This window comes from Triturus cristatus, chromosome 8 (genome assembly GCF_964204655.1).
Source record: "Triturus cristatus chromosome 8, aTriCri1.1, whole genome shotgun sequence".
NCBI classification, from domain to species: domain Eukaryota; kingdom Metazoa; phylum Chordata; class Amphibia; order Caudata; family Salamandridae; genus Triturus; species Triturus cristatus.
In genome coordinates this window covers 141,811,502-141,834,469 of record NC_140591.1, presented here as the reverse complement: position 1 = coordinate 141,834,469, position 22,968 = coordinate 141,811,502, and the positions used below count along the sequence as shown (strand labels likewise).

At 44.1% G+C, this 22,968-nt stretch overlaps 1 long non-coding RNA gene across 2 annotated transcripts in view; it reads right to left on the bottom strand.

Annotated features, from left to right (window-relative positions):
* LOC146801694 (uncharacterized) overlaps positions 1-22,968 on the bottom strand; it is a 985,270-nt gene that overhangs the window by 165,539 nt on the left and 796,763 nt on the right. The gene's annotated exons all lie outside the window — the stretch shown is intronic.

The window sequence follows — 22,968 nt, the reverse complement described above, 5'->3', positions numbered from 1 at the left end:
CTTGTTTTTGTGAGTGGCCTGGCCATGTAGTGGCGGCAATTTTGTGGGACCAGCCACTGTGCTTTTGCCATAGGCCTCCAAACTTGTGGCCTAGTCTGCCAGTAGGCCCAGAGGTACTACTCATCAATCATCATGGGTGCATGAAAGTTAAACAACTGTTTTTGTGTTGTCTGTTGAATTTTAACATCATGTATGGCATGGATGGCTTTGGATTGAATTGCAAAATGTGGGTTTTTTCCTGGGGTATATTTCACTTTTTGGGTGTGTTAAATAAATGCCTTTTTTGTGTATGTGTTCGCTGTTGTTGCTCCCTGATGCTGCATCCATCCCATGTGATGCACAAATTTAGGGCAAACAGGCTCCACTACATTTATGGTTTTGTTCTTTGCTATTCTTATTCTTCCTGAGTGTACACAGTACACCAGGAGAGCCCTGGCCTTGTTGTCAAAGTCTCATAAATGGCTACACTGTTTTTGTTCACTGACTTACTAAAATGTAATAATTGTGACCACCCACAACACACTAAGAAGTTATATATTATATTAGTTTGATTGACTGATGTTCTTCTGGCTTTTTTGCTTTTAGGTACACAAAAGACTGAGGAGGAGGTGTGTCCTCATCGCCCTTTGTGGTGCCAGACAGACGTCTAGCTGCTGTACATGACGTGACGTGTGAGTGACCTGACCAGCCATCTCTGCAACTTGTGCAACTGAGTGCTGCTGACATCTGAAGAAGATGCCCCCAAAGAAAGCAGGTAGCAGGTCCTCCAGTACCAAGAAAGTTGCTATTGAGAAGAAGGAACAGAAGAAGAAGGAAGTGTCACTTAAGTCTGATGTGCCGCCCAAAACCTTTTTATGGGACACAAAAAATGGCGCCTCCAGCAGCGGTATCCGGGGGCCAGGCTGGGGGCAGCATCTCCGCATCAGTGGGACCAACATCACCAACCCAGGCCCAAGCAGATGAGTGTGGAAGAGGTAGCCAGCCTAATGGTGGAAAGCAGTGATGCTGAGCCTGACCTAAACTTATCGTTATCTCAAAGTAGTACACAATCAACGCAGGAGGGAACACAGCAGATAAGTGGTCAACAACAACAGCCGCAACCACCACCAGCAATAGAAGTTGTTGTTCCTCCCGAAGTAGGGGCAGTTCAGGAAATTGAGCCTCATGCAGAGGAAGAAGAGGAAGCCACTCATTCAGAAGTTCCATTGTCTTCCAAATCCCCAGCAAGGAAAAGGAGGGTTAGTCCATCAAGTTCTTCGCCAAGCCCCCCTTCTGATGATCTAGATGCCACTTGAAAGCCACAAACTGAGTCTGAGAGGGAGACACGTCCCAAGACCAGGCTAAGGAAAAGGAAGGTTCAAGAAAGCCTTACACTTATGGAGGTTGATGTAGAACAGCAGGATGATGATGAAGATGAGCCAGTCATCACGAACATCACTCCCGGCCCGAGGAGATGGAGACCAACATTATTACCCTATCCAAAATGGCTGCGAGGGATGTAGCACGCATACCTCCAATACAGGTAACACCAACACGACCTCCAGCTTCCATATTTACATTAGCAAAGGGCCGGCAGCGTCCTACATCCAGCACAAGCACCACCTCAGCAGAAGTAGGTAGAGGTACTGCACAGAGTCAAATTCAATGCACACCCTCCAGTTCATCCAGCATTGGAAGTGGCACCTCCAGCAGGAGACAAAAGTTAAGCTCCCCAGTGTGGGACTTCTTTACGGTTACCGAAAAGCAGTAGAACATTGCTATATTGTCATACCTGTTAGTCGGGGTAAACTTGGTACCAACTATGGTACCGGAGGCCAAATGACCCATCTGAAAAAACACCACGCAATCAACTGGGAGGACCACCTTCATCGCATAAAAACTGGAACCATTGCTGTTGGTGGGGATAAACGAGTAGAAGGTCCACTCACGGTGGAACAGGAAGAAGAAGAAGAGGGAGACATTCTCTGTGGTAGTGGTACACAAAGTAGCCCTGTCCTCACCACTGCAGTGGTACCGCGCACATCCTCAGCGGCACAAGAGTAAGAGTCAGCCTGAGACACCAAGGAGTACTGCATTGAAAAAAAGTGCGACGTTGAGCCTAACAGAAAGGAATACCACGCAGCCTACCATTCTTAGCATGTTTACTAGGCCAGAGGGGCAGTACGAACGCAACCACCCAATAGCACGTTTGTACAATGAGAAGCTGGCTAAAATGTTAGCACTGGACCTTCTCCCTTTTTCTTTTGTTGAACGGGTGGGTTTTCTGGAATTTGTGACAACCATCTGCCCAAAATGGAAGGTTCCCAGCCGCAACTATTTCGCCAGAGTTGCTGTTCCAGCACTACATCACGACGTGCTGGAATTGCTTGGAAAAGCCTTAAAACAGAGTGCTGTTCAGAGTATCCACCTGACAACAGACATGTGAACCAGTTGCCAAGCCACTGATTACATGTGTATCACTGCACACTGGATCTCTTTTTCGGGTGTTAAAGATAAGATATGTGCAGGTGTTGACACTGCTGAGATTTTTAATGACACTCGCAAACATGCAACTGTAGCCATGCTTGCTATGGAGAAATCTTATACTGCTGCAAACATTTTTGGATGAGTTTAACATCAAGGTCTTTGAGTGGCTGCGACCAAGAGGACTTAACATTGGTTATGCTGCCACGGACAATGGCAGTAATGTAGTTAGGGCCATGAAAGATGGTGGCTATTTCAGGGTCCCGTGTTTGGCTCACTGCATTAACATTGTTGCTCAAGACTTTCTGAAAAATGAAAGCAAAGTTAGTAACTTACTGACCACCTGCAGAAGAATATGCACACATTTCAACCATTCTTTTAAAGCCCGGAAGCAGCTGAGGGTCATTCAACGTGAGCATAAAATGCCAGTCAAAGCACTCATCCAGGAGGTGCCAACACGTTGGAACTCAACTTATTACATGCTTGATCGTCCGTTTGAGCAGTACATACCACTCAATGCTTATGTCATGAAAAGATCAGGGGATCCTACTGTGAAAGGCATGGCCGTTGAGATTGCCCAATTGGACCTCATTAAATGCCTGGCAGAGATGCTTCTTCCTTTTGAGGTCTTCACACGTGAAGTCAGCAGGAAGGACTGTACTATGGGCCAAGCTATCCCACTGTTGTACATGCTAGAGCAAGAGCTGAAGGAGGTGTCTCAAACGTACGCAGGTGTGGATGACAAAGTAGACGCATTTTATTTGTAGGACACCTTAGCCCTTTGCATATCTGAAAATACAAGGATTCAAAATAACATTTGTGTCACATCGACATTACATTACTGCCTCAATTTTGGATCCATGGTAGGATAGGATAGGATAGGATATATGCTTATAAAGCGCTCGAATGCCGTGGCGCCTTGACGCTGAAAAGGTGAATGGTACAAATTATTTCTGAACAGTAATGCAGTAATTCCTTTATCAGAAGTGGATGTTGCCAAATACAAAACTTTAATAGCTGAGGAAGACACTGACTTCGAAAACGAATGGCTCTTAATTAGAGGCCCACCACCCAAGGCCAGAACGAGTACTACAGGGCATCCAGAGTCAAGTTCTTTTTCAGAGCCTGAGAGCAGTCCCTTTGTCTCCCAGCAGTCACCAACACTACTAGCAATAACACCAACAGCACCAACAGGATCATCAGCCACATAAAAAAAAAACGGCAACTGATTGGTTTCTACGGAAAGGGTTTTGTAAGTCTATTGCTGATGCAAAGGCAAAAGAGGCCAAGCAAATCGGAGCACCCCTAAACATTGAGCGGATGGTCCAGGCCTATCTGGATGACACAACAGAGGTCTTCATGGAGCAAAGCCCATTGGTGTATTGGTATGGGAAAAGAAGCCAATGGCCAGTGCTCAGCAGGCTGGCGATAAAGTATCTGGCTTGCCCTGTCGCAAGCGTCTCTTCTGAGCGTGTTTTCAGTGCTGCTGGTGCCATTGTAACTGTGAAAAGGACCAGTCTCTCGTCCAAAAGCATGGAGAGGTTAACCATGATCAAAATGAATCAGCACTTTATACCACCGGAGTACAAAATACGTGAATCACAGCAGGAAGAGGAGAGCGACTTCGATGACATAAGTAGTGGGTTACATGACCTACTTCTGTCCGAATCACCAGAGTTTGAGGACGAGCTCCTCTTCCCTGACAACTAGGCTTTCAAATTGTTACTTTCTTCCTTCCTTTATTTGTGTGTGTATCTGTCTTTCTGGTTCAAATCTAATCACAACAAATCCATCACCACCGTCTCCTCTTTTTACTTCCCTATTGGAGTTGCACGTCTGTGCATTTAACTGTCCACTCCACTCCTCAGAGTCCTGCTCCATCTTCCTGACTCGCCCTAAATACATTTCCAGCAAGCCAGACATTGGATGGAGATGGAGAATAGTACAATAAATGTTGCCTCTAATAGTCCCTCCATAAGAAGTGAAACGTGACTATAGCTATCTTCCGTTTTGTTTCCGAAATGAAACTAATCACTGTCAGAAGGCTAGGCATCTGATCTGACAGCCAAAGAGAAGAGCAAGACAGGTAATGATTAATGAATGATGGCATGCATTGCATTGGATGCTTGCTGACTCAGAATGAATGTGCATGAAGTCGAACTATGCTAGTTAATCTACAAAGTAAAAGTGACTCAAATGACAGCCAATGTTTCCTTGTTGTTATTAACTTAATCAGAGTCACTACAGACTGAGTTGGTGTTGGACCACACGTTCCACACGGTCATGATGATGACCATACTCTCTTTGCACGCAGTCAGCCAGCTGGATCGGAGATGATTGATGGAATAACTGCGTTTCATGAACTGGCATAAAAGGTAAACACAACAATTCAACAAGAACCACAGCAGACCTAGGCTTCAAGTCCATGTAGTGGTGGAGTAGAGTGTAGTGGTATGACTGACAGTGGCGCATTGATTTAGTCACTTGATTTGGAAAATGCTAGGTTGATGTATATGCCTTTTGTCTGGCTCTGTCAAAATTTAAGGTAAATGGAGGTTGGGTCACGGCCCGGTGCCGTTGGCCTGTTCTGTGCTGGCTCCTGTCCTGTTGTTTTTGTAGCTTAATGCTGTAAATAGAGTAGACACAATGTATCCAAGCCGCCTCAGTCTGAAAGTGTTCTCTCAAGAGTCTTGTCTTCTCTTCTTGCACTCCACCGTAATTGATGCTATTTTTTTATTCAGTTATTTTTTAGTACCCCTTTTGTTTTTCCATCTACACTTACAGGCCGGCCTTTACCCTGTGCTAAACTGGGAAAAACAACTCACACTTACCTTACCAATCCGCATCAGGCAGGCAGTGGCACCCAAGATTGATGTGCGGAGTGTCCATGGAAGGGAGGACCAAGATGAATGAGGAGATGGAACTCCACAATTGGACCAGGATAATACAGTAACTTTAGTATCATTCATTATTCGTCTTTTAATTTATTTGATTCCTTTTTTCTCTTCAATCATTAAGACTGTGTGTTGTGGTTTGTTTGGTAATTGATCCCTACAACTATTTTTTTAATTTTCTTTGCTAGCTTTAAAAGTAAGCCCGGTACAGCATGTAATTTGGGTCTCTCGGAGGGCATACAGGCAAGGCAAATTTCATATTAAAAATTATACTGCTGCTCTGTACTGTCTAATTGTGTAGTAGTAGTTAGTAAGTACTACTCATTAACCATCAAATTATCTCTATCATCATGCATGCATTTCCTTTTTCTCCCTTTATAGATTTATTGGATAATGGATCATGGTCGTCTTCCAAGATTATGTTTTGCTTTTGTTGTGTCCATGCGTACTGTTTTTCTTTGTCAAACCTTTCCCCAAACCCCTCTTCCCATCCATTCATCAATCCCTAACCCTCTTCCCCCGGGCTGTGTGATTTATATTGAGGTGTAATGTGACTACATTAAATGTACATCAACAATTGATCACATGCTTGCTGGGGCAGATGTGGTGAAAGCAACACTAATTCAATTTCAAGGCAGGGCAAGGATCTTCTTCTGCTTGCCCACCCATGCTGTACTTTACTTCGTTCTACTACTCCTCCCACAGTCTCTCTCAGGCAAGTGACTGTCTCTTTTTCTTTTTTTTTCAAATGCTACTGCCAGTGTCTACTACTACCACCACAACCATAGCATTTTCACCATTCTCTTGGGAAACCATGCAGCCATCGCTGTGCTAAACTTAATCATCATCAATCACAGGTAAGATACGTTTGGTGGGAGGTATAATGGACTAGGAGGAGAGACTGACAGTACTAGTAGGACAAATAAAATAACTCAGTGAGGGGTACCGCATCTATCTGTTTGTGTGTTACAAAATCGGCAGATATTTTAAATCAAACACTGGCTGCGGGCCTGGAGCAGCAAGGGAACCATGTGATGTAAGTTCGTAAAACAGTAACCCACCCACAAAACATTAACATCGTATGATCAAGTATAAATGTAATTTACTACCCTAATAAAAATAAACTATCCCACTGTGACCTGACCACCCCTCTCCCTAACCCCAACCAATGTCTAAAACCAAAAAGTCCAAAATGTCCATAAACCCCAACGCCCAATACCCACCCACCAACAAAAGGAATTAAAAAGGGGCAATCGAACGTAGTCCTAAATTCGGCGGGCTTTGAGATGTTTATCAATGAGGATCTTGACCCGCTCCTCTAGGTGCTCCTCCAAGCGTGCCATCCGGAGGAGCATTAGGCGGCACAATGCCCTGCAGTTGCATCCAGGGTGGGGGGCAGCAGTGCTAGATGTTATCACAGTGCGGCGGCGGGCGGCTGCCTGACCGCGGCACCGTAACACTGGAGGCGGGCCTGGCTGGGGCCCGGGGCATTGGAGGAGGCTGCAGCTGCCTCCTCCTCCTCCGCCTGGGCCACCAGCCGCCGGTACTCTTCGCAGATGGCCTCCAGTTTCCGGCGCTGGGCCCTGGCTGCCAACTCCTTCCCTGTGGGTGTGTCTTGGGAAGGAGGATCTATATCAAGAAAGAAAAAGAATACTGTAACCAATACTCTTAGCAAAACAGTAACACAAAATTAATTCAACACATAGTGGCACAGTAGCACTAGCAAGCACAGTACATAAAATTTTTAGTAAGTATCTATCCTCCCACTTCCTCGGACTCTAACATTTGTGGGAGTTTCAGGCATTATACTAGCACTATGGACTCCAGTACACACCAGTCGTCTTCTTCTTATCTCTAGTTTAGCGAAATTACATAACCTTGTTGTATACGGCATGCCAGCTCAGTCAGCTAAGCTTGCACCCAAGAGAAACATACGAGTCATGACGCAGACTCAAGTTTTATTTACTACTACTGTCTGCAGGTGGGGAAGCTCATATTTTTCTATTACAGGTGGCACTGGCCATACTCTCTCTGTTACATGAGGGCAATTGCTCAATTTCACTTTCACCCTGCCCTGGGTACTACAAAAAGGCAGATTATTTATCTGATCCATTGATCATTGCTTATATAGGGGAACACGACATAAGGTCAGTAGCGGTCAGTGGTGGAAGTGCTGCCGGGCGGTTATGTGGGGAGGGGGAGGGGCAGGGTGGGGGGTAGTAAACTATGGATTACGGACAATTACAGGTAAGTAAACAATATATATAAATAAATAAAACACATTTCGTTGCGCGCACTGCATCGCATTTGGCGGTGCAGTGCGCACAATGAAATTAGTTTTATTTATTTTTATGTTTACTTACCTGTATTTGGCCGTAATCCATAGTTTACTATCCCCCACCCTGCCCCTCCCCGCTTCACCGCCCGCCAGCTCTCCCACCACCGACCACTACTGCATAAGGTACTTTGTTTTCATTGATTGTGTAACCGACAGATAGGCCACCCTTTGGAGGCTGGCTGACACAATCGGAAATAAATTAACATAGGTAGGGAGTGGTCCTCGGAGTAGGAGGAAGGCGCTTGATAATATATATACATATATATGATGTGCTTGCAAACTACTGTGAGTCAACTGTATTCTGAAAATACTACTTATATTCCTGTCCGCTTTGCTACTCTGGCGCAGTTTCTTTTACATTCTCCACCTATACTGTCTATGATGAATACATCCAGGCATCCATCCATTAAAAGTAAATGTCTATCATTCTTTTTTATATATCTCTTAACAAACCTTAGTTGGTTTCACCAACAACCACCCATGCATCGGCCCCTTCCTTGCTTGCCTTGGCTTTGAGTTTGACCCAAACACCGCTGATGATTCTTGCTATAAAGTATCCACCCATACTGTGTCGCCCACCCAGGCAGGCATCTTCTTTCACCTTCCACCCATCCTTCAACAACCCATGCATCTGATCTGATTCCTATCAGTCACCTATGCATGCTTCCAACATATCCTTCTCTGCCAGTCATATTAGATCTCGCCCGTCCTTCCTCCTTCCACCCTTCTTTCCCTCTTTGTTCAACACATCCATCAAGGTAATCTGATCTGACTTTTAGTCTTCTCCATAAAACTTTCACAGATGAGTTGGAGTCAGATAGAAGAGGCCATTGGTTACTTAACTCACGCTACTAATGTTATTGCTAATGCATTGCTAATGCTAAGTAAAGGGTGTCTTCTTCAACAGTTGTATAATGTTCACTACAACTTAATACTTAATAAGTCTCACAGTACGGTGAGTGAAGTGAACACCCATCCAGCTAGTAGTAATGTCAATAAGTAATGAATATAACTTACCACCGCCTGCCACTGCTGCTGGCTTCCCCCCCTGTAGCTCCTGCAGGTACCGCATCTTCTCCTGCCCCCTCCGGAATGGCCGCATCGCCATTGCCTCTGGCCTCGCCGGCACTGGTGGTTGGTAGTACGCCTAGAAAAAACATTACACATTTTTAGATGCCTGAACACCTCCCCCTATTTTATTTGTTTTCACTAGGAAGATTGAAAAAAAAGTTAATACAACATACATCATCACTAGTCCAAATCGGGTACTAGAGTAGAGTCAGGAGACAGACACTAGTAGTGTTATGGTCCCTAGGGTCATCTAGTCCAACTCTACTCTTTGGAAAGTTAGCCTGAGCCATATAACCATTTTAGATTCATCATGTCTACTCTTTTGCGCATGTTACCTCGCAGCTTGTTGTGCAGTAGACGCCTTTGAGGCCACATGAGTGTTGCGTACAAGTGAAGAGGTCGAAAAACAAGCCACTTTGTTATGGAGTTCGGTTAGTCCTTATTGCTTAGCCATAACATGTTACACTTTTTGGCATCACTGCGAAATGCTTGCATAATTGCATTAGACTAACGTGTACCATTTTTCTCCTAATAGGAGGAAGATTCCCTTCTACAAACCAGAGATTTGCAGAGCTTATGAAGCATACAGTGAGGAGTCTCCCAGAATTCACACAGATCTTTTGTCTTCTATCATGCACTTGTACATTTTTACTGTTTTAATCTTATGCATTTTGCTGTTGGAGCTGGCTGTAGTAATTTCATAGAACAACGTACAGAGCTTGTTATTTGAAAATAAACCTTTTGAACTTACACATAGACTCTGTGGCATTTGGTGTGGTGGGGTGGACTTACACGAGTGAGTGATAGAAAGGGTGTTATGTTCTTGGTTGTGTAATCATTGGGTATCTTCGTGTGGGTGTTCGGGACCTACTGAGACACTATAGCTAGTCGGTCAGGAGATTGTGGGTTCTGACTGAGGTGTAAGGTCCAACCTCCCATCACCAACATCCTATTTTCTTTTGCATAATTCTGTATGTGGCTGTGCAGAATCCCCACAACTGTAGTAGTATATACTATCCTATCAAAAATACTATTCAAATATCTGGTTGGGCATTTTGTTGGTGGGAATTGTCCAAGCCTCAAGATTAAGAAAACTGGAAGAGGACAACCCAAAGGACAGGACCCAGTGGCTAGAGTTATTGGTCAATCTGAGTTTTATTCAAAAGAAAACCTTAAATAAAGAGTGGCCAACTGGGCAAGCTTAGCTACAGATAGACTAATAGTAGTAGTACAGAGAGTCATAGCAGAGGCAGTTAGAAGGAACTTAGAGGCAGGGATAACCAGAATTTGGAAACAGATAGTCAAGGTCAAAGAAGCTTTTGTAAAAAATAGAATTAGGAAGTGGAACCATAATTAATAGTTCGGAAAAAAAAGGTGCAGTGAAAGTTAGGGCAATATAATTGTTAATATTAACCACTGGAGGACTTACTGGGGCCAGCAGCAGGCCCCTCGATAGAGGAGCGGTCCTCTGGTTGTCCCGCCGACTCGGACCCCGTCTTCTTACCCCTGGGTGGTTATGATCATGTAAGATATAATAAAGAAAGAGACAAACATTAAGGAGTGCTGTGCAACAAATAAATCATTTAAAAAAACGCTCAAAAAATATTTTAGGTAACAACAATTGCAATAACCTTGACCTATCTAATCAGATCAACTACTGGGCTGCTTGCATAATTCACGGACCGTCTACCTATTTATGAACACTAATCCAGTGTTCCATAATCATTCTGATTCCAGAATACTAACGAAGCCTAAGTACCACCTGACCTAGACCACCTGTTCCAGATGGGCCAATTGTTCACTAAGTCCTCATTTCCATTTTTTTAGCCTTCAAAAATGCATAGATTGGATGGAGGACACATGCATAAATTTGTGAATACACCAAATTGTTGGTTGGTTGCGTCTGATGTTGTTCTGCTACTGACTGACACTACTAAGTCTTCCACTCACTAAACAAACTACAAAAGGTTCTACGGAGGACTGGGGTAAGCAGCACTCAGTGACAGAGGAGGCATCACGCAGACCGTAAAAACATTATGAACTAATACTAACTAAACCTAGTATCCATCCACCACTATTTCACAGGAGGACAATGGAAGGACTAGAGTCTCTCTAGCAATAGCATTACCTAACTTCAGTTCTCTAAAGTAAACTCTTACATTAATCCGCACAAGCTAGTGCAAAGTTGCAAACAAGTAAGAGCAGCGCTGAGCACCTGTGTCCTACAATCACAGGAGATTTGGAAACGTAATTTACCTGCAATGTAAGCAGCAGTGATCTTGTTATTCGTCAAAAAATTATACACAATACTTTTACTACTATATATTAGCTACTCACCAAGCCCCACGACCTCGACACCTAGCAGGTCCAACAGGTCCTGCTCCCGGTCCAGGATGTCTGACCACCGGTGGGCCAGCTGGTGATGGGTGTGCCGGACCCCTGAGCAGCGAAACACTGCCCGGCGCACCTTCGCCCACCGACGGTGACGCTCCTGAGTAGGGTACCCGAAGCCTGGCCTGCCGCCTGCTGCCAAGGTCAAGGGGAGGTGGCGCTGGATAAAAAAAACAAGGGCGGCCACCTCCGCCTCGCCAAAAAGCTGCTGGGCCTGCACCCTTGCAGGGCGCATTCTGCTGCAAGGCAGGCGGCTCTTGGGCGCAGGCGCCTTGCCCTTGGAGCCGGAAGTGCTGCTACCCTTGGCCATGGTTCTGGGGTGTGTGGGAGGCGGAAAAGAAAAGTTAGAAGGAAAAAATAAAGTTAGGGGGAAGAAGTAGCAGCTTAAAGAAAGAAGTAATATAAAACAGTAGAAAAGTTTAAAAAAACATGGTAAAAGTAGAAATAAAATGCAAAATATAAACTTAGGGACAGAGAGAGAAAGATGATAAATAAAAAAAGTCAAAAAAACAGTGTCAAAAACTAAGGAGTGCAAAGATTGAGGGAGGATAGAAAAGTAGGCCCAGAACCATAGCATAGAGTGAAAAACAAGATGGCCGCACCCATCGCGACCGCGTGGGTAAGTTCACGCGATATTTCTCCACGAACACGCAATATTCGTCGCGAACAAGTAAAATGCGCTCAAGAACATGACATGCACATCGCGAACACACTATACGCGACCCGGAATAGGAAATAAGGCATCGCGAGCGAGCAGGACAATTGAAAAACAAGATGGCCGCATGGGTAAGTTAGCGAGATACTATCCCCCTGCACGCAAAGAGCGCCCCGAACATGCACATCACGCTCCCGAACAAAAAGAAAGCATCGGGAATGGGCGCCCCAAGCAGCTACGCGTAGCTCATGTAGTGCAATGACATCTTCGCGTAGCTTTGTACGCCCAGGGTTAACTTAGACATACTACAAAAGTATACAAGGTGACCATGGCAACACAGGTAAGAAACATCCCTATAAGTACAATACATAATACACAATACATGATGCATGCAACAGCTTCCTCTGGGATAGACTCTGTTCCGCCATGTTTTTAATCTTTGGGTCGGTCTTTGACAAGTTCATGCACTCCAGAGGAATTAAATTCTATATGAATGCCAATGATACCCAATTGCTAGTTAGGCTGGGATTTGATCTTGAGAAATAAAAAAAAAATCCTTTCCTTTGTCAACTGTTGTGTGCCTGAATGTCAAAGATAGCGCCTCAGATGGTTTCGTCTCAGAGTCTGCATTTTTCGGCTGCTAGAGCTAGACTAATAGTGATGATGTAGTGTAGGCGTAGCAAGAAGCATTCACAGTTTCACCTATTCTTAATGGCATAAAATATCCACCTTTGTTCATCTTGTGTCCTCACAATTTAATTTAAAACATGATCAATAACTCTGCACCTTATTATCAAGTGGTAAGCAGAAATGACATACTAAGTGATCAACTGAACTTACATACTTGTGTTGGCAACCGCGGTAGGACATATGTGGGGTTCTATCTATCACCGAAAACCCAGAGTACAAGCTGGAAAAAACACCTAAAACAACACACATGTAGTGAGTCATGTTCTAAACCAGACATCCTTTGGACGAAGATTTCAAGAAAAATTCATTGCCGACATCACTAATGATTTCTTGACTTCTGTTCTAGAAAACCCATTATTGGCTGTTTACTCCTTGTTGCTGAAAGTGATAACCAAAATTACTCACCAGTTCAGCTTCCACACGCACGAGCAGAAAGAATGAGTCTTGAGATTGTGATCACATACTGTGACATTGTGGGCTTACAGTCCATGTCATTAGGGGGTCCTACCGACGTAGGGCCAGATTTATAAGCCCCCTGCGCCACCAGTACGTCACTTTTTGTGACGTACTGGTGACGTATTTCTCTGCCCCATATTTACAAGGACAGGAAAAGCCACCCTGCATGGCTTTTCCTGTTCTTGTAAATATGGCCCCTTTACATGCAGCACTTTGCGTGAAAGGGGCATTCCATGGTTGTTGCTGTGGGTGTTTCCACGTAACACCCATGGAACAAGACACATTTCCAGATTTACGAGGAATCGTAAATCTGGAAATGGAGGTGTAGGGAGGTACAACAAGGAGAAATGTTTTCATTTCTCCTAGTTTTTTTTTCCTCTTTCAATGCGTGTGGCATTGAAAGAGGAAAATGCATGTTGTGATTGTTTTTGGCAAGGAAGGTGAACCTTCCTGCACAAAATCAATCTCCCCATGAAGCAGGCATCCTTGCACCGTGGTGCAAGGGTGCCTGCGCCGGCGCAAGGCAGCTGTTTTTGCACCAGCGCAGGGGAGAGCACAGGAATGCGACATATTATTGTAAATATGTTGCATTCCTGCGCTTTGGAAGTATCGCAGCGTGGCGCAGCCAAAGGGCTTGCGGTGCCACGCTGCGGCACTTCCTCGTAAATCTGCCCCTCGGTTTATAGTCAATGCTCAAAAGTAAAATTATTTTAAAGAGAAAACTTCCAGACTAAAATCCGATAGACCTGCATGTGAAATTCACTAATACATTACTTTAAACAGCAAAAGCAAGATAAATGTGATAATATGCGAACTGCTTATTTGATGACTTTTTGCAGTTTTCAGTATTCTTTAAATGGGGTCATTGGAATGTGGACTTTTTGCCGCGTCAAAGTAACAAACATCCGATATACTGGACCTCGTGAGCAGAATTACAACTGGTGCAGAAACACCGCATTTCCCCCCGCATATACTTCATCAGGCGTTATTCCCCATTACGAGGTGGAAAACTCTGAATGGTAGCGCCTACAGCACCTGATAAATGCCACTCTCAGGGGTTTCTCACAGGTTTCAGTATTTCCTGGGTGCAGCACTTCCTTCGAGAAGAACAGGCATCTCAGAATGCGGTCAGTACTCTCATAAACTGCAGCAGAACCACTCTTATCTGACTTTCAGCACTTAAAATGGATGGCTGGCTTGCAAAGAGGAAAAAAAACAGACTCGGGAATGACATTTGCAAGAGGAAAAGGCAGCCAAGCACAGCTAATGCCAGTGAGGGTGAAATCCGTTAACAGTTGCTAGTTTAAAGCTAAAGCCTCTTTTTATTTTTATTTTTTTAAATGCTGTTCTACACTAGATCATCTTAATAAAACTCACATACGAAATCAATGCCTCTACCCGGCAGTACAGCAGTACACGATGACCTCGTCTGACACCAGCCGTTTTCATAGTGAGTTTCCATTATAAAAGCTGTGGACTCCTGATCTTATGTACAGGCAATTAATCTGAACATATTTCAGCAGCTCCCCGGAGCAGAAAATTATTTCCCAGAATGCTTTACAAATTTTGGCACTTGTCCGTAATGGGTGATTTAGCGTCCTTGAGTACAAAATGTACCATGCGCATTATGTAACGCACACAGTTTAAGACCTATGTTATTTTACATCACGGATTTCACAGAAATTTTCATCAACAGCTTCCTTCAACCACAGGACTAGAGGAACACACAGTTCAACAGCATATGGTGAATGACTTTATGTCAAAATATCGACCTGCAACAATATCGAATAAAAAACAATTGGCTTGCGCAATATCGGCATGGTAAGCACACACCGGGGAGTACAGATTTACCACTCAACTGTTGCTTACTTTGACTATGTTGTGCAAGTTGAAATCTTTACTTGATACTGCTGCAGGAAAATATTTCGGTAGAACACCACTGGTGACTGCTGTTAAGTGGACTAGCACTTTAAGGACAAGGTAACAAAATGTTATGAGCATTTACTTGTATTACAAAAGATATGTTCGACCACAATGGATCTAAAATTGATCTGGGTCGTTTTATCCAGTACTAAAGGCCACTACGTGTGTTTCAAAAAGGATTCTATGTCTGGTCCGGAGGCAAGGATTATGCTGTACTTTCCAGCAGCTTCAACTCTAACTATAAAAAACTAACATTCCCATAATGCATGCTGTTAGGTCATCCACAATCCACCAAAAGGTAGTCCACATGGTCCATAAGGGTATATGCTTCCTGTATGACTCCCTCTTTCTTTTCCTGATTCCAGCAGACAAGTACCTTTTTTCTCTCGCGCTTGTAAAATGCCGGGAAACTAACGGTTTTGTTTAATTTGATTGCGCTCTCTGGTGTGGGGATTAAGCTGCTGAGAATTGTGATACTTTGTGCTTTTGTGCTTGTCGTTTTAGCTTGTCAGGCCGCAGGAGTGCTTTCGAACACTCCCCCTTGCGGCCCCTCACTTAACGGGCAGTGTGGTGTGCTCATCGGAGCCTAGAAGACGCGTGTCTGCGTTTCGTTAATTCGAGCCGCGCTGTCGGGCAGGATCAACAAGAGCTTGGCGCAGTGCCCGCATTGCTATTTCGCTGCCTGTTGCCTGGAAGCCGTTACGCCCGCGACTCGCGGGTCTGTACTAAATAAACCTCTGCCTCAATTGACACCGGCTTGGGGGTCAGTATTTTTCAACGCGCCGCTGACGCGAGTGCCCTCGAGGGAAGGAGGCAGTTTGGGGGCAGGCCCAGGCATCTTTTGGACACCCGGTGAAGTGAAGAGTGAGTTGTCCCGTAGCAGAAAATCATTCCGACTCGCTCCATTAAGAGCACAAAAGGCAGTGACTCCAGTCACATAAATATTCCAGCCTCAGGCTGTATTAAACCTTGCGGCTCCAGCCGCCTGGAACCCAGTTTTAAACTGTATTTATTCCTCTAGAGAATGGAAAGCGCATACTGATCAGTAGCCAGAGCGAAACACCATCTGCTGGATGCTCGCATTTATTTATCCTGTGTTACCTCTTCCTAGCGCATACAGCACCCAGTTTGGCCATTTTTTCTGTGAGTGACAGCCAACTGCTAACTGCTCGCAGTCATAGTCATGGAGGAGGATTATACAGAGGAGGAGTCTCTGCAGGTTCTCCCCAGTGACGATGAATTTTGTGATGTAGTGGGCGCGTCCATCCACCAGGTTGTACCAGCAGCCATGGGCCCTTTCGAGCGCTGCATTATGCAGTTCGCTTACGCTTACCAGGCGGAGCAGCCAGAGCGTGCCCAGAAACGTAAAGGTGCCTCAGGCATGGACGTGGGGGCTTTCGAACATCTTAAGAGTGTTCTTAGCCAGATCTGATGCAGGGTGTCAGAAGCCATCCCGGAAACAACAGAGGACCCCAGTCTAAATGACGATGGGGAAGACTCCTTGGGAGAATCCACAGATGAGGCAGGTCCCTCCAGACCCTGGCGTCCCATAGGGTAGCCCTCCTCGGGTACGCCCAAAGGCTCTGAAGAGCTCTCGGACATTTTAGTCCCGGAACATCTAGTGCATCTCCACAGAGTGGGCACCCTCCCCCAAAGTCTCAGCGTTCGTGGTAGGTCGCCCCTGTAAGCCCCTTGAAAAAAAAATGCAAGCCTGCCTCCGAGCAGAATGCCCTCGTCCCACCCTACCGGGCAAGGTGGCGTTAACTCCTGAGGTTGACCCAAGAATGGGCATGTTCTTGCAGAAATATATAAGGGACCCAAAAAAGGGGATAGACAGGTCATGGAAATCCTGTCAGGATAAACTATTGGATATAGTGGGGCCCATCACCAAGATTTTAGAGTTGGCCGAATAAGCCAAGCTGTCTGGCACTCCTCTTTCCCCAAAAAGGGTTTCTAACTGGGCAGACCGCGCAATAGTCATCCTAGGGAACGCCAATTGCGCCCTTTCTACTGAGAGGAGATGCTCTTTTCTTCTGAAGGTTGATCCCAAACTGGGGGATTTGGCTTCCTAGGAAGCGGAAACTGTGGCACAAGGCAGGCTCTTTGGGGACCTGTTTATCAAAGAACTGACAAAATTTGTAGCCACATTCATGTCCTTGGATAAGGCACAGGCTTCCATTAAAAAGTTTGTCCACCCCAAAATTATTGTCGGGCCGGCCGTGGAAGAGAATCAGAATCAGAATAATTTTATTGTGTAGTTAATTAAAACCATGACAATATAACATTTGTTAACAGTGCGTAATATCAAAACAGTTTAAAAAAATGTTATAAAACAAGCTGCTTTTTCCACAACATTTTAAAAAATTTCCTTGTGCAAATAGTCAGTGTGACAGTAAAAATAGACTAATACCTGAGATTTTTTCCAAAGTGCTGTCGTGCTATTGTCTTATTGTTGAAACATACCCTTTTGCAATTTACTTATGGATGGTGTAAATTGTGTGCAAAAATTAAAATTGTAAGAGAGCCGTATATAACGTTTGTATAAAACAACAGAGGAGTGAGCAGGCAAGTTCTTAGTTCATTCAAAAAGGCTTTCTTGTAAGTGAGTTTGTAATGAATCTTCCACGCCGCACAGCACAGTCTAAGCTGATTCCTGTGTAAGTGCTAGCTGTGGCTTGGTCCCGTTATAGATGGATGTTGAGTCCTTGCAAACCGGCTGAGACAAATCCGTGTCCTCTTCAGAATTTTGAAGAGCATTAATGATTCTGTGGTCAACTACCAAGTTTTTTAGCCGTTTTTGTTCTGCAAGCATTAAAAATTTTGCTAAGCGGTAGTTTAGCTGAGTGTTTTCTGGATTGAAACAGGCTAGTACCGCTTGTCTCCTAGTTCGAATACCATTTATATTGAATAGGTTTTTTAGAAGTTTCTGCCGGTCTTGAGCCATGTCTTTGCATAGACAAATTAAGTGGAGTATGTCACCTTGTTTAGTTTTGCACAAGCTGCAATAGTCTTGTGCTGTCAGCCGTTGCCATGGCGGAAGATGCTGGGCACAAGGTAGATTTCCTAATCTTAACCTCAGAAAACGTATTTTTACTGCTTTAGAATACCCCTGATTAAAATATGTTTGAGGAGACAGTGACTTATATGTATTCAGAGTCATCCAGGCGTGGGCTCTGTTAGAAAAGGTTGCCTTATCTTCGATCAGTGACGTTTGTTTTATGGCTTCCCAGACCAGTTTTTTAAATACGTGATATCCTATTTGGGCATCCCAGAGTTCCTGTAGTTTAGTGTGTTCCAGAGCTGACTGAAGGTAAGCTCTGGCTTGAGACGTGTCTCTGTGCTGCAGATCTTGCCACAGCAGACTGTTAAGCATATGGGACGGAGAACTTTTGATCTTATACCAGCAGATGATATATGCACCCTGTCTTGCGAGGTCTTGTCGTAGGAGCCCGAACTCCAACCTAACCTGGGCTGGAGAGGTGTAGTTCGGAAGACAGAACATTTGTTTGTATGCTTTGACCTGTAGGTTGTCTAGTTCCTTGGCGTCTCTGCCCCGCATTGCTTCGCTGCCGTATGCAATTGTGGGAAGAAGTTTCGCCTGAGCAACCTTTAATAAGGGGGTCAAAAGCGGCCCCGTAAGTTTGTATGCAAGATTTTTTAGTGTTATAGCCATTAGCGTGCCCTTTCTTCTTACCTCCTTCATCTGAGATTTAAACAAGCCTCTTTTGGCTGTTATTATTCCTAGGTATCTGTATTCGTCAGCCACGTCGATTTTTCTATCACCGAGAAACCAGTTTCTCTGGCATGTCATTTTGTTGTTGTGGATTGTCATCGTCCGTGTCTTTTGCAGATTTATCCTTAGATTATTCTCTGCGGCGTAGTTCTGCATTGCCGTCAGGAGGTTCTGTAGTCCAACGTGCATGTGGCTAAGCAGGACTACGTCATCTGCATACATTAGGTTGGACAGTACAGTCCCACCTAACCTCGGGGAATGAGAATTACAAGCATTGAGTACTTTTGGCAGATCGGCCAGATATAAATTAAACAAGGTTGGTGCGAGCACACAACCCTGTTTCAAGCCTTTTGTGGTGTAGATTTTTTGGGAGATGTGGGTGCCATCACCTAATTTCACCTGCACCCAGGTGTTTGTGTGTAAAATCTTCAGCATATTTACAATAGGCGCTGGTGCACCCCATTGATCCAATTTCCTCCATAGTCCGCCTCTATCCACATTATCGAAGGCAGCACTGAAGTCAATGAAGCACAGATGTAATGGTTGTTTAGAAATTTTGGCTGCATCGATTATTAAGGATAGTGTAAGAATATTGGTAGTGGTACTTGTTGATTTACGAAACCCAGTCTGATTCCACGGTATAACTGAACTAACCTCTGCCCAGGATATTAAATCTTCAAGTATTGTGCCTGAAAAATATTTCGCCTCATTGTCTATCAGTGCTATTAGGCGGTAGTTGTTAGGATCAGCCTTGTCCCCTTTTTTGTGGATTGGTGCTATAATTGACCCTTTCCAAAGTTCTGGTATTATTTCCAACCGCCTGATGTCCGAGAATAAAGAATGAAAGATTTCCACCCAGGCGTCGGACTTAGCCTTATAGAGTGCCGGGGGGATACCGTTTGGGCCTGGTGCTCCTTAACTCCTTCCTTTTGCGATTTGTTTTCTTATTATTGTCGGGAGGGAATGGCTAATGAGACCTAGTCGGCTGTTTTCATTATGTTCGAATTCTTGGTTGCACGACTCAGTTGAGGGCTGACTGACAAGATCTTGCGGGGTAAAAAAGCTTGTTTGATAATTGCCAGGTTTTTCAGTAGTATAGTTGAAGTGGCTTGACAGGTAGTTCACCCATGTTGATTCTGTTATGTTTGACCCAATTCCGGTGTGATGTGGATGGATAATTCCGTTGACTGTTTTCCAAAAGCGACTGCTGTTGTTGCTTTTTATGTCGCTTAGTAATTTTGCCCAGTGTTCATTTTCTGAATCTCTTTTGATGTGCCATTTCAATCTCTTCAGTTTTGCCCTTTGCTCTTTCAAATTTGTTCGAAGAGGAGTATTCCACGGTGAGTGTCTTAGGTTGCGCAGAGCTACGTTTATTGTTTTTTTAAGAGACTTTATCTCTGCTCGAGTTGTTTTCGAGATGTTGTTCTTATTATTTGCGATCTGTAGCTTCTGCTTGTTATTGTAGTTTACTGCTTGTCGACTTGTAAATATGTCAGTAAATTTTTCCCAGATTTCTATTTGATTTCCCGGGCCATCTACTAGTTCGTTGAAGAGCTGGATTGCAGCATCTGCTTTAATAGCTGTGTTTGTTGTTGTGCAGTTAATTTTCCATAAATTAGAGGTATATATAAACTCCTGGATTGCTTCCGGCCTGATCGTTTTTGTTGCTGTACAAGAAATGTGAAATTCTTGTGGGCGATGGTCACTGTCTCCTTTGTCCCCCATTCTAAATCCGCCAATATGTTCAAAAAGTACGAGATTTGCGAAGGAGTAGTCCAGGATTGCGCTGGTTGTTGAAGAACAATATGAGGCGACAGGTGGAATGTCGTCTGGGAATCTACCGTTTAGTGCATGCAGATTTAAGTGTTCCAGATCGTCTAATAGGTGGTTATTACTTCGATTCTTCTTCTTCTGCTGTGGAGCGTGTTGTTTAGGTATGTTGTATAACCCTGTTTGCAACGCTACCTCGTGTCCCTGGGCCGATCCTATAAGATATTGATTTAAATCCCCTGTTAGAATTATCAATGGATTCTCCTGCGCCATAGAGATTTCTGTAACATGTTTCATTAACTCTGTGGTGTCTTTTGTTTTGCGTTTAGGATGGATGTATGAGTTTATCCAGATCACCTCTGTTTTTTTGTCCTCGATAAAGATTGAAGTTTTCACTGATAAAATTACATTTGAATTTAGATCCATCGTTGTTACAGATGATATGCGAGTTATTGAAATGTAAATGGCCAACCCCCCAGAACTGTGGCCAAATCTTCCGGACCTTATTGCTGGTGTAGAATGGCACATATATCCCTCAATTTGTATCGGGGACGTGAGCCAGGTTTCCTGGAGTAGAATTATGCCATGGGCCTTGATGTAGTTTAGACAGTCTGGGTCAGTTATTTTGGCTGCTAGGCCATTTATGTTCCAAGAACAGACTTTAAGAAAAGGGAGTTTCGACCAGCCTGTTGTTCCAACTTGTTGATATGGTCAATCCTGCTCTGTGCATCTTTTTATGGTGCGTGATATTGCTTCCATTTTATGATCCTGGTAAATTGGGGCCCGTGATTGTGATGTTAGTTCCTGTTGGTACCTGTAGTCATCAATGCTCCTTTGACGAGATCTCCTACGGGCGCCCTTAAGGATGTTGGTTGGTGGTGTATCATCCGCTTGTTGACCTATGCCTTCAGTAATTATTAGTGGTGCCGGGTATGCTGGAATTTGAAATGGAAAAATCTCGATGCCCCATTTTTTGAAGATTTGTGATTCAGCCAGGATTAGTTTCGCAGTACCGCTGGAGGACCATGTTGTTTTGGTTGCTTCCATTGATTGAGGATTGATGGTGTTTACAAATTCTATGGATATTAGATCCGTTGATCTTGTCGCGGCTAAAGTTGGGATTGCTTTAAATAGTTTTAGGATGTTGCCACGATTAAGTATATCCTGAGGTCCCTGAGAGACATATGTTGGATGAAAGACCAGAATTGTTGGCTCTTGCGTTAGTTTTTTATTTCCAGATGCGTTGGATTTGTTCTTTCTGTTTGATCGGTTTGGAACAGGCCGCTAGTTATAGCTTTGTGCTGTATTTCCCCCTTATTACTTGTATCCTCAGTGCTGTGATTTCCTAAGGGTGATTCAGAAGTTCTTTGTATGGGGTTGGTTTGTGTTAGTCCTCCCCATCTAAACTGTACTTTGTTAGCCGGTGACCTAAAATTGATGCATTCATTGGCTTGCTCCTGGTACTTAGACTCAGTTGATGGTAGCGCCTGCGTTAGCCTGTCAGGCATCACTTTCCTTCCCTGGGCGTCCCTTGTTTCCCCTTGGAGTTGTGCTGAATTCTGGTTGTGTTGGGGTAGATTGTCATGTATAGGTGCGCACAGAGGACTGACAGGACTGACCTTTTCTTTCGATAGCGTATGTTTGTTTTGAGCTGTCCCAGGTGAACTCCTTTGATCAGAGTTCTGTTTTAGTTGTTTGTTTTGAGTTGTCACCGGATTTTTTGTTGTTTTTAGGTCAGTTGGGTCTCTTTGACTTCTCCCTACTTCTTGTTGGGAAATTGACGTAGTTGTTGTTTGATTTGGCTTGTCTTTGTTTATGTATGCGCAGGGGCGCAAATTCAGATTTTGAAAGCTTACAGGTACCGGGGGTTGTTCTGAAGTATTCACAAGAGAAGGATCTTGTGTTGATGGACTTCTTATGGTGTCAAGGATGTTTTCATGGTTGGCATGACTATTATGCGGATAGGTGAAGATAGGGAAGTAGGAAGACGTACTTTTGTCTGGCTTTTGATTCCGGCCTTTCCTTTTTTGTTGACGACGCTGTTTGGCATTTAATTTTGATTCATCGCCATTTTTGAAGACTCTAGAGGTAGACGTTGCAATTGCCTTAGTGACGCTGCCCTGCTGTTGAATTTCTGCCAGACTATTGGTTTCAAGTACCTCCACGGTATTTGAGACCACCGGCATGTGTTTTGTGTTTGTCGTTGTTGCTTTTGTCGTTACACTTTTAATCTCCGTTAGCATGCTGTTAAGCATTAAGGGTAAAGTAGATAATTTTTCAACAACCTGGTCACAATTGCATTTGAGATTAGAAGTTGTTTGGGCTCTTATAATCAGGCTGTTTAAGTTTCCCAATTTTTCATCTATACCAGCTGTGAAGACGGCCAGAGTGTTCAGTAATGTTAGCTGAATCTCCATTTTTTCTGATTGAAATTGCAAGGCGTTTATGGCCAATTGAATTGTGTTTAGTAAAGAATCCCATGCGCTGATGTTTTGTGCCTTTGCCAATCCAGATTCGTTGGCGATAAAGTTCGTCTGATTTGTACTGCTTGGGTATTTGGGGGAGATTTGATGGCTGAACTGCC